Source organism: Vombatus ursinus, unplaced genomic scaffold, assembly GCF_900497805.2.
Source record: "Vombatus ursinus unplaced genomic scaffold, bare-nosed wombat genome assembly UNPS02000749.1, whole genome shotgun sequence".
Lineage (NCBI taxonomy): Eukaryota > Metazoa > Chordata > Mammalia > Diprotodontia > Vombatidae > Vombatus > Vombatus ursinus.
This window is the reverse complement of record NW_020940527.1, coordinates 12,953,616-12,966,518: the sequence shown is the minus strand read 5'-3', so window position 1 is coordinate 12,966,518 and position 12,903 is coordinate 12,953,616.

Here is a 12,903-nt window from a genome sequence, read left to right as displayed (position 1 = left end):
CATATTATTCAAAGCAGAGATTACCCTGCAGTCGGGGAAAGTTATCTGCAAAGGTATCTTATGGAATATAGAGACATCAAGACCACTTCTTTTGATAGCCTCAATTGTATTGTATGACACATACTCTATATCTCTATATAAACATGCCTATATATACACATATAGATCGTCTCACTGAATTAATTGTTCCGAAATACAATAGATTGAAAATTACCCCATAACGACTTGACACTTTTACCACCCCTTTAAAAAAAATCAAAAGCAGGAGGAAAGGGCCAGAAATTCATTTCATTTCATCAATCCAATCTTCTAATAATAAGTGAACCATTGACTTGTTACACCACAGATCCAGTTTGCGGGAATTCTCTACCACAGACTTTGCAGCTGCCAAATCAGGGTCAAAATTGAAAAATGAACTATTACAACATGTAATTTTTCTTCCCCTTAAGGAGACAGCTTCAAAAGCACCAGGAGCGGTTCATTTGCATCACAATTCAGCTTTTAAATTCACCTCCCCACCTGGCTCAGGCACATTTGAAGTTAATTTGCCATCTCCTGTTTCCTAGAGGAATTAGCCCCTGGAAAATATATACTTGACTGATCCAGAACCTGAGAATGTATGCAGACCCACAAAGGTGGAAAGATCATTGTTCTAAAGAGAAAATTTCAAAACAAAAACAAAAATAAGACCTTTTTTCTCATTCCCCAGGAAGCCTCCCCAACTTTCCCCTAACTACTGAACTCTAGTCATATGTTTAATTCCATGAACAAATGAGTAAGAGAATGAATTCCAAAATAGTGGGATTCATATTCTGGGGAGTGGGACTGAATTAAATGTGTGTGACATGAAGTGTATGGGCTATTTAACTACACCTTTCTGAAGGTACTAATGATGTTAATAGTTAACATTTACATAGTACTTTGTTTTGCAAAGTACTTTACAAATGTCTCCTTTGACTTGATGATGCATATCTTGATATAAATGTTAGGGAAGTGTTTTAATAGATATATCTACAACTGTGAATGAAGTGTTTAGTAATGACAAGGACTAAAAAACATAAGTTGAGAGAAAACTGGGGTTAGTCTGTATTTGGATACATCCTGAGACAAATGATTATTAATAACCAATGATTTGGGGAGATCCAGAGTTCCCCCCTTTTCTATAGTCCTCATTTCAAAGTTCGGTCTCTTGAAGAACATTACTGATAATGAGATTGAATTAATTCTCCTCAAATATTGATCAGACTCTACCCAAATTTACAAGGAATTTAATCTAAGGTGGGGGAGCCCACTGAGTTCTACTCAGGTTTGGATGCAGATAAATTCTTTGATTAGATTGCCCAAAGCTGGGGGTGGGGTGGGGATGTATGTGGAGATGGTCTCTTTGTCCAAGAGTGACAGGATGTCACTTTCTCAGCCAGTCCTTGGAATGATCCCACTTCTCATTGTAATATTCATTCACTCACTACTTGTTAACCAGAGTTGACTGCCATCCTCTGGAACACCCACTTTCCAAGGGCATGTAAGCTGTGAGCCTGCTTCCTTGAGAGTCTTTGGCATTCGAGAGTGCCACTGACCTCTTTTATTAAAATGCTAGCATTATTACTAAAATGACTAATGTCCCAGAAATTATGTCTGTCAAACTTTTTAAACATTACAATCCCTTACCTCAACAAGAAGTATGTTCACCCAAGTAATGATATCCAAAAGGTAATCTGAAACTAAGATGAAGTGAATCATACCCTGGAAGCAGGTCAGGTCAGTGAACAGTACTACAACCTGCTGAATGAATGAATGAGCAAGATGTGTGACTTTGGGCAAGTCACTTTACTTCTCTCTGCCTCAGATTCCTCATCTGTAAAATGAAAGGGTCAGACAAAAAGACTTTCAAAGGTCCCTTCCTTCTCTAACGTGCTTTGATTTTATAGGGATTAGAATAGAAACTGAAAGGGATTGTGAAAATAAAGATAAAGATAACATTTACAGTCAATCCTCATTTATAGATTCTGTAATTGCAAATTTGCCTTCTTAAAATTTATTTCTAACCCCCAAACCAATAATCATGGTGCTTTGCAGTCATTTGTAGACATGTATAGAGAAATGAAAATTTTGAGTTGCTTTTCATGCAGCTGAGGTCTAATATGGCAACCCTCTGTCTTCTCCTCTTGGCTCATGGTCTATTGCCATATTTTTTCTAATTTTTGTGCTTTTTGTTAGTGATTTTATTCTTTAAAATGACTCCTAAGTGTATGTTAATGGAAACAATATATATATATATCCAGGAAAAGGAAGTAGAAATTCATTGATCTGTATATGAGGCCACACTGCTAAAGTAAATGTAACCATACTCTCCCTGGAACCCAAACCTGTATTTTCCATAAGAGCAATGATTCAGTATTCACTATTTCTGTGTTTGAAGAGACTTTATTGAACAAATGATGAGAATTGACTGTTTAGATCATTTAAAAATTTTCAAACCCCCTTATATGTTATCACATTTAATTCTCACAAAAACTCTAGAAGGTAAGCCCTATTATTAACCCATTTTACACATGCAGAAATGGAGGCTGTGAGAAGTTTAATGTTTTGTCCAAAATCACATAGCAAGCATCTTCTGAGGCAAGATTTGAATTCAGGTCTTCCCCACTCCAATTCCAACACTCTCCACTTCACCACCTAGCTGACTCCTGAGAATTTTATGGATGAGGGAATCATTATTATTTCAGATTTTGAAGACATCCTGGAGGCCCACTCATCCAACCCATGCCTGAACAGAAATACTTTTTACAATATACCTAAAGACTGATCCTGACCACCCTTGCTTGAAGACCTCTAATAAGGTGACATTACCTGCTAAAGATGCCACTTTCACTTTTTGGCAGCTCTAACGGTTAGGATGGGTTTTTTAAAAAAATTTATCTCTTTTCTATATAGCACCAAGTACTCCCCTTTGGGACCAAACTTGTCTAAAGAGGCACTGGAAGAAATATGGATACTTATAAGGAATCACTTCTTCCTCCCACCCCCATACTACCACAAAGAGCAGATACCCAGCATGATTTCTTGAGTGGGAGAGAGAAGAGATCTTCCAGAAAAAGAAGAAATTTGAATTTTTCAAAGAAGAAAACTTGACCTTTCAGTTCTCCAGTCTTGGAGCACTATATTTTTTTTAAATAATATTTTCCCCCAGTTACATGTAAAAACAAATTTTAACATCTTTTTGTAAAATTTTTAGTGCCAAATTCTCTCTCTGCCTCCCTTCTTCCCTCCCCCCTTCCTGAGATGGCAAGCAATCTGATATAAGTTATCCATGTGCAATCATGTAAAACATATTTCCATATTAGTCATTTTGTGGAAGAAAATTTGAAAAAGAAAGACAAAGAAAGAAACAGTAAAAGAAAGGTGAAAAACAGTATACTTTGGTCTGTATTCAGATTCCATCAGTTCTTTCTCTGGAGGCAGATCACATTTTTTAGCATGAGTCTTTTCCTTTTTTGGGGGGGGTGTGGTGAAGTATTTGGGGTTAAGTGACTTGCCCAGGGTCACACAGCTAGTAAGTGTCAAGGGTTTGAGTCCAGATTTGAATTCGGGTCCTCCTGACTCCAAGGCCGGAGCTCTATCCACTGCGCCACCTAGCTGCCCTGAGCATGAGTCTTTTGGATTGTCTTGGATCGTTGTGCTTCAGGGAATAGCTAAGTCTTCCACACTTGTTCATCATACTTGATATTGCTATTACTGTGTACAATGTTCTGGTTCTGCTCACTTCACTCTGCATTGGTTTGTGTAAGTCTTTCCAGGTTTTTCTGAAAGAATTCTGCTCATCATTTCTTATAGTTCAATAGTATTCCATCACAATCATATGCTACAACTTGTTCATCCATTCCCCAAATGATGGGCACCACCTCATCCCTTAGCCACCACAGAAAGAGCTGCTATAAATACTCTTGTGTGACTAGGTTCTTTTCTTTATTTTTAGATCTCTTTGGGACAGAGACCTAGTAGTGGCTGGGTGAAAGGGTATGCACAGCTTTATATATCCCTTTGGGCATAGTGGCAAATTGCTCTCCAGAATAGATCAGTTCAAAACCTTTGGAGCACTTTAGGCATACCTGGCCACTCTGGAAGTGGTTTTCCCATCGCCTTTCCCAGCCACCCAAGCACCAGGAACTGATTTAAGCATAAACATGTTCTACTAAATTAAAAAATTCTGCCCTGTCATTCTTAGTGTAAAAGCCCACAAAGTCTGCTTTTATGGATGATTCCAGGTACATTAACACCCTCACTTCATAGACTCTTAAAAACTAACTGGAAGAGACCTTAGAGATAGTTTGGTAATGTTAGTTGTAAAAGAAAGTATATCACTCTATAAAACACATAAAAGCTTTATACTTGCTGACTGTTATGGCCTCTTAACATTAAAAAAAATGCCATTTAAAGTTGATAAAAATGTCTATCATTCATTCCTTGGTCTTTTAAGGGCTCCTTGGAGTAATTGCTTTTGAAATGTCACATGTGAAACAGAAGCTGGCTGGGGGTGACATAAGATGAACAAATGTTTTCTGTATCAGGACAATTTGCTTTCTGGAAGCATTAATGACTCCATAATCACCCAAATGCTTTTTTTTTTTAAAGAAATTTGTCACATTAATTAGAAAAAAGTCTAAATGGGCTTAGGACCCACTGGCTAACTCCCAGATCTGAATCAGTTCTAGGAAAAGATTTCTGGAGAGAGAGGAGGCTTATTTGCTGGAGAGAGGACATTCTACAGACCTTAACGATGGTTAAGATGGGACAAAAGACCTTTCTCAGATTCCATTCTATAAATATTTATTAAGCAAAGTACTACATTATGTGCTGGGGATGCAAAAGGTAAACATTCTCACATAGACTCCTGTCCTGCTAAAGTTTATATTCTACTTAGATAACATATACACAGACAGATATAATACAAGGTTAACGATGAAGATTAAAGAGACCTTCAGACAAAGTACTTGAAGAAAATTTGAGGTGGAGGAGATTCCAGCTACACTTTTAGCTGGAGGGCTGAGGAAAGGATTCAGGAAAGAGGAAACATTTGAACTGAGCCTGGAAGATAATGTTTCTGAAAGGCTGGTCTACATGAAGGTATGGAGTTAGGAGATGGTGTGCCAATTCGAAGAATAGTTTTTAGTCTGATTTGGTTGGAATATAGAGTATAAGAAGGGCAGCAATGTTAAAAAAAAACAGAACTGAAAAAAGAAGTTGGAATAAGAGACCCTTGTCATAGAGGACCCTTCCAGAAACAAGTTCATCAAGCCTTCACAGGGATTGCAGGGAACACTGCTCCTGTTCTAAGGTTGTCATTGGCCAGTTCCATTATTACACATAAATTTTAACAAAGTATTTGCCAGAGTCTTTCATACTGTTCTTGTGAACATGGAAAGCGATAGGCTAGTAAATAGTACAATTAAGTACATTCTGAACTGAGCAAATGTCTGAAGCCGAAGGAGTCGTCAATAGCTCCATGGCAGCAAAAAGACAAGTCTCTAAGGAAGTTGTTGAAGGTTCTCCCCTTGGCCTTGTGCTGCTGACCATTTTCATCAATGAGTCGGATTTTGTTGTTCAGTCATTTCAGTTGTGTCCAACTCTCTGTGACCTCATTTGGGGTTTTCTTGACAAAGACATTAGAGTGGGTTGCCATTTCCTTCTCATTTTAGAGCTAAGGAATTGAGGTAAGCAGAGTTAAGTGACTTGCCCAGTGTCACACAGCTAGCAAGTGTCTAGGACTGATGGGGTTGGAATCTGGGCCCCAGAAAGGAAAAACCCTGGACTTTCCCACATGGCCAAATCTCTGGCATTCCCCTGAGGCTATAATCCCATCAACTGGCCTTTCATTGTGGCTACGCCCAATCTCACCTCCATTGTTTTACCTTCCTATGGCCCCTGGGCTATTTCCCACCCTTAATCCTAGCTAGGCTCCATTCTCCCTTGGCCTCGAGGTCCAGGTCCCAGGAGTTCTGTTCACCCCAGCTTACTAGCCACTCCCATCTAGATCTCCTTAGGCCCTTCCTCCTGTCACCCCAAACTACTTGGCCGCTCCTAGATCCCTCCCACAGTCTTTCTGTATATAAGGTCCATCTTGTCTCCATTAAGATGCTCTGATTCGTAGAATCTAGCCAATAGCCCATAGATGCTCAGATTCCTTAAGTCTAGCTAATATGGCGAACCTTCAATAAACCTTGTTTTTGGCTGCAAGAAGGCTTGGGTTGAATTTTTTTATGCAGGACCCCGGGTGTTGTGATTTTGGGATTCCAGGACCCCTAACCTCTAGACCATATCAGGACCAGATTTGAACGCATGAAGATGAGTCTTCCTGATTCCAAGCCTAGTACTCTATCCACTGTGCCACTTAGCTGCCCCAGTGAGTTGGATATGAAGGCATAAATCAAAACAGCAGATGAAATGGAGCTCTGAATGACAGCTACCACATCGGATAATAGATTTGGGACCCAAGAAGACCTCAACAGTCTAGAATCAATTACCGAATCCATGAAGATGAAATCTTATAGGGATAAATATAAAGTTTTAAATTAGGATTTAAAAAATCACCTTAATTACATGATGGACAAGTACAAGTAGATAATAGTTTCTGTTAAAAAAAAAAGTTTGGGGGACTGAAGAATCAGTATGAGGCAGCATTGTGACATGGGAGCCAACTGCCCCTAACCTCACCATGCCCCATCCTCCCAAAAACAGTGTTATATTAGGCTGTATTTAAAAGAAGAACAATGTCCAGAACACTATAATCTGCTCTCCAAATAGATGCCTAGCAAGGTGGTGAGTTCTCCTTCCTTGGACATCTTCAAGAAGAAGGTAGATGGCCACTTTTGGTAAGTTACAGTAGAATTTACTTTCATTTATAGATTGGAATAGTCTCTGAAATCTTTTTTAACTCTCAAATTCTGCAAGTCCACTATCTGGAGTATTATGTTAAATTTGAGGATGTAGATTTGAAGATGGAATTGGACAGCATCCAAAGGAAGACTAATAGTACATTAAATGGCCATGCCATGCAAGGATTATTTGAAGGAATTGGAGATACTCGGCCTGAAGAAGCAAAGACTTGGGGAAAGCAATGATAGTTGTGTTCTAGTATTTGAAAGTCTATCATCGGGAAGACAGATTAGATGTGTTCTGTTTGATTCCAGTGTTTGTGGAAGTTATAGATATTTACTCAATATAAGCAAAAAACATCCTAATGATTAGAGCTCTCCCAAAATGGAATGGGCTTCCTTAGGAGGTCATAGTGACAGGGATCTTGGCCTCCATTAAGGTGCTCAGATTCTTAAAATCTGGCCAATGGCTCAGATTCAATCTGGCCAATTTGCATTAGCAAATATGGTGGATTCTTAAAATCTTGCCCAACCCCAGTCAATTAATGTTCTGATAAACCCTGTCTTTGGCTGAAAGAAGGGTTGGGTCGAATTCATTCAGGGAAGACTCGTGTATTGCTATTTCAGGGTCCCAGCACCCCTAAATCTCAACATTTTATGGCCCATCTGGGGAAACTGCCTAACTTCAAGTTTTTTCCATCCAGGACTGGAAGGTATATAAGCCTCCCCTTCTCCCTATTACCTTCTTGCCCTGTAGTTGGGGTCGCTCTCCAAGTGCCTAGAAAGGCTTTTCAGGCAGACAGTTATGAGATTGTCTGGCATTCAGCCTGATGCTCTCAGGCTCCCAGTTCAGTGGTTTAGTTCAAGGCCATGGACCTGTGTACACTTTCCGAAACATAGAGGATAAGGACAGACACACTATCAGGAGGTATATGCCCAATTCTGTCAATTCTGTCAATTGTTTTGGTAATAGGGAGTTGGGAAAACTACAGGTGCTTTTTGGTTCCCTGAGGCTTACTTACTCCCTTCCTTCTGCACCCCTAGATACTCCTTCTTGTAGGCTACAGGGAAAAGTTAGAACAGCTAAAAATATCTTAGCAGATTATGGAAGTTTTGTAATTGATCATCAAGGAGTTTTGAAACACCTCCTTACAACCCTGGTCACGCCCTTCCTCAACTCCTTTCCCTTGAGTTAAGAGGGTTTTTTTTTTCTATTAAACCCTCTCATCCTAGATCAGACTAGAAGAGAGTTTCACCCTTCCCCATCAACTTCAAATTCACCCTCCCCCACCTGGCAAAAGGAAGGAGCAGGGAGAAGCAGCAGCTGCAGCTTGGGCATCATTGGCAATGGCCTTGGGCCCTGGGGCAACCTTTGCCTGGAAGTATCACCCAGGTTCAGCACATCCTGCTCACCCTGCCTGCACACCCTAACCCCCAGCAGCCATGAGGAGAGAGAAGGGGAGTGGGTCAAGGTAAAGAAGCCATCCAGCCTCTGAACTCGGGTATTTAACATGTTAATAATGAGAGGTCTATTCTCTGTGTAAAGTAATTTGGAAATGCATTTAACAAAATTGAGGTCACCTGATTGGTGATGGGTTCAAGTTTTAAACTAGTAAACTTTTGTATCAGTTGTCAAACAACTTTTCATAATTTGGTTACAGCAAAAACAATTTGGCTATCACTTATGAAAATTGTAAGGTTATTATTTTAATGTGTAAACTTCCCACAATGCTTGTTTGGTTTATGGAATTCCTAAACAATGAACTTGGTTTGCTGAGAAGTTGCAAGTATATAGAAAGGATCTCTGATGATTGGCTTTTATAACAGGACAAATTTAAATGTGAGATATAAATCCTGGAAAACTTTTCCCTAAGCTGTGATTAGTGAAACTTGATGTTTGAGGTAAAAGCTCCTGGGACCATAACTGATTTTATTTTGAGTTGTCTGATGAATCATAATAATCCATCCATAATCAATAGTCAATAATTCACCATCTGAGAGAAATGCCACAAGCTACTCAGAGAGAATGTGATACTGGTGGGAAGTCCGTATAGGGAAAAGCTGAAAGGTGGGATCCTCCTGGTTAAGTTCATCATTATGTTCCTTTGAAAAGGAATGTTACCCACTTGGCTATGCCTGAGTCTGGCTAGGAGGTGGAATTGATACTGCATGATTGGAAAACTGTGAATTATCTGAATTCAAACAGAGCTAAGGATGTTTTATCCTATCATAATTGGGCCCTAAATCTTGTCCCTGCTCTGGCCTTTTATAGCAAATTTCTATGATCAGAGCAAGTGGTCAGGAAAAGATATAAGCACAATACAAGTGTGTGAGATCTTGCTATTTTGACCTGAATTTGTGGTTATTCCATATCCCAAACAACTGAAATTAAATCAGAAAAGTCTTCAGTTTGGTTTGGGGAGAAGAATTTCAATGCAGTCAATTCTCTTAGAGGGAGGTAACCTATTTGGTCTAATCACTACATAAGTATCCTCTCAAGTCTTTTGTTATAACTGAAGTAAAAGTCAGTCTCTGGCAAATTCATGCTGTAAGTATTGAACCCAGGGTGGAAGACTTCTTCCTGCAAAAGCTACTACTGTGCCTCCCCTCTACCCCCATCATCTTCCCCCATTGTTCCAGCACCCCCCAGAGGGCAGTGTCATTTACTTTGGGAACCTACGATTAGGATATCACCTATTCTAAATCTCTCATTTCATCAATGAGAAAACTGAGGCCCAGATGTGTGAAGTGACTGTCTAAGGTCACACAGATAGCAAATATTGGAGCCAAGATTCAAAATCAAGTTTTATGACTCCAAACCTACCACTCTTTTTGAAGAGGATGGGATCTGGACCTCAAAAAGGAAAAAAACCCTGGATTTTCCCACATGGCCAAATCTCTGGCATTAGTTTAAGGCTATAATCCCATCAACTGACTTTTCTTTGTGACTATGCCTAATCTCTCAGTTCTCCACCCTTAACCTAGCCCAGCCCTCCATTGTCTTACCTCCCTATGGCCCCTGGCCATTTCCCACCCTTAATCCTAGCTAGGCTCCATTGTCCCTTGGCCACATGGTCTCTCTGTCATTCTATTACCTCACAGTCCTGGCAGACTACCTGGCCACTCCCAGATCCCTCCCACAGTCTTTCAGTATATAAGGTCCATCTTGTTTCCATTAAGGTGCTCAAATTCTTATAATCTAGCCACTGCTCAGATTCCTTAAGAGTCTGCCCAATATGATGAATGTTCTAATAAACCTGGTCTTTAGCTGAAAGAAGGCTTGGGTCAAATTCTTTCAGGCAGGACCCGCATGTTGTGATTTTGGGATCCCAGCACCCCTAAACCTCAACATTCTCACTATAGACTTTTTCTTCCCTAAAGGACTTCACATGAAAGCTCAATGACTACTTGTTTGGGATTTTTTTAAAAAAAATTATATAATTATGTTTTAGATTTCATTTAAAAATTTTAAAATATTTTTATTTTGAACTTGAAACAATTTTTTTTAAGTGAACATTTTCATATGCAAAGTAGGAGAGAAAAAGATATGTGATACAACAAATCTTGATTATGTATCAAGTGGTAGTTTGGCAACGCTCTTCGTTGTTCATAGGCTCACAGATTTAGCTCTTCTGTGTCTTCACCTGATCTTCATTTTCTTCTATGCATTAAAAAAAATGCTTTAATGGGCGTTGTTTCTTCTTTTTTTAGTATCGCTGTCATTCCCTCTCTTCTATCCCCCAAAATCTTATTTCCCAATTTTTTTTTGTGAAAAATCCTCCCTTATGATAGATAAGTATAGTCAATCAAAACAAATCTACATACTAGCTATGCCCAATAACATCTATCTTATTTTTCACCTCAAGTTCATAAATTCTCTATCGGGAAGTACTTAGCATGTTTCATCATTGGTCTTCTGCAGGTCTTCATTATCACATTGATTAGAACTTTTAAATCAAGTTGTTTTTCTTTATGATATTATAATTGTTATATAAACTGTTCTGGTTCTCACATCACTTTGTATCAGTTCATGTAAGTCTTTATTTTTCTTTGAATCCTTCCTTTTCACCATTTATTATAGCTCAATAATATTTTATTTTATCCATAACCATAATTTGGTGAGTCATTTCTCAATTAATTGGCACTCCCTGTTTTTTTCAGTTTTTTGCTGCAACAAAAACTGCTGCCATAAATAGTTTTATGCATATGGGTCCTTTATCTTTGTCTTTGATCTCTTTATTATAGTCCAATTTAATCTACTCACATTCAAGATTGTTATTGTTGTTGTTTTGGTCCAGGCCTATGATTTCATCAGTGAGAACTTTCAGTGTAGAAACTCCATCAATGCAGATTGGCAACGTGTCTGTAACTTACAATCTTATAGAATTATTCTGGCCACTGAGTGGTTAATTGATTTATTCATAGTCACACAGCTAGTGTCTGTCTGTCAAATCTTCCTGACTCCAAAGCAAGCCTAGTGACTAAAGGATAAATTTCATGCATCCTCTATCATTCCTTGATTAAGTTTCATTTTCTAAAGGAGTGTAGTCTACACTCCGATAATATTTTTTCCAAACAATACACTATTATATATACATATTACATATATACACTAATACATGATACTAAACAATATTATTTTATTAGGTTAACTCCATGTATCTTGAAAAAACTTAACCTTTTTTAAGATAAAAGATTCCATCTAAATTTGTCCTCTTTCACCTATCTCACCCTTATTTCTTTGCTTTTTCTTTCTCCATTTCTAATACCTATAATCAATCCATTCTTTGGCTTCCTCCTTCCTTTTTATTCTTTTCCTAAACTCTGTCATTAAGCAGTTAACCAAAATAATACTAGCATTGTTTTTAAACTCCTTATGGTAATTGCATTGGAATAGCGAGAGGATGATCACAATTGTATTTATTCATTAAAGCACTTAGTTTGATTACCCAAATCTGTTTCAGAGGCTCTGTATTCTTGTTGGGGTTTATGTGTTGAAACCTGTTTTAAGATTGGGTCATCTTCCCAAGAATTGCTCAAATACACCTGAATTTTTTGTTTTCAAAAAGAATGCTTAGCTTTTTTTGAAAAATCATTTTGGGATTAAGCAACCCCTCCCCGCCCCCTTGGTTTTCAGTCTATTACAGTCTGGCTTCTCTCATGCTTTGAACTTATGGAAAAATATTATGCAACAACCAAATCGATTATTCAAAATTGACTTCCTTCTTTGCTATTTATGATATAATTTCCTTGTCTCTCTTTGATTGAAGCTTGACATAATGTGTCTAGGTGAGTTGAAAATTTGGTTCTACTCCATTGACATCCTGTGAATTATGTCTACATGCAATCTATTCTTTATTTTCAGTGTTTCTTAGAAATCTACTTGTGCATTTTTTTAAAATTACAGTGGTTAAATATTTTTCTTCTTTAATTTTCAGGAAATTCACAAATTCTTTAAGTCCTCTCTGTAATATATCCTTCAAATTCAACACTTTTCTCAGCATTACTTCCTTTTTTAAAAAATTTTCACATTAGTCATGTTGTAAAGAAGAATTAGAACTAATAGGAGGAACCACAAGAAAGAAACAAAACAAAACAGAAGAAAAAAAGAGCAAATAGTATGCTTCGATCTACATTCCAATACCATAGTTCTTTCTCTGGATGTGGATAACATTTTTTGTCATGAGACTTTTGGACATGTCTTAGATCCTTACATTGCTGAGAAGAGCTTAGTCTATCAAAGTTAATCATCACACAACATGGCTGTTACCATGCACAACATTCTGCTCACTTCACTCAGCATCAGTCCATACAAGTTTTTTCAGGTTTTTCTGAAGTTCACTTGCTCATCCTTTCTTATAGCACGATAGTATTCCATTACATTCATATACCACAATTTATTTAGCCATTCCCCAATTGATGGGCATCCCCTCAATTTCCAATTCTTTGCCACCACAGAAAGAGCTGCTATAAATATTTTTGTACATGTGGGTTCTTTTCCCATTTTTATGGTCTCTTTGGGATACAGCCT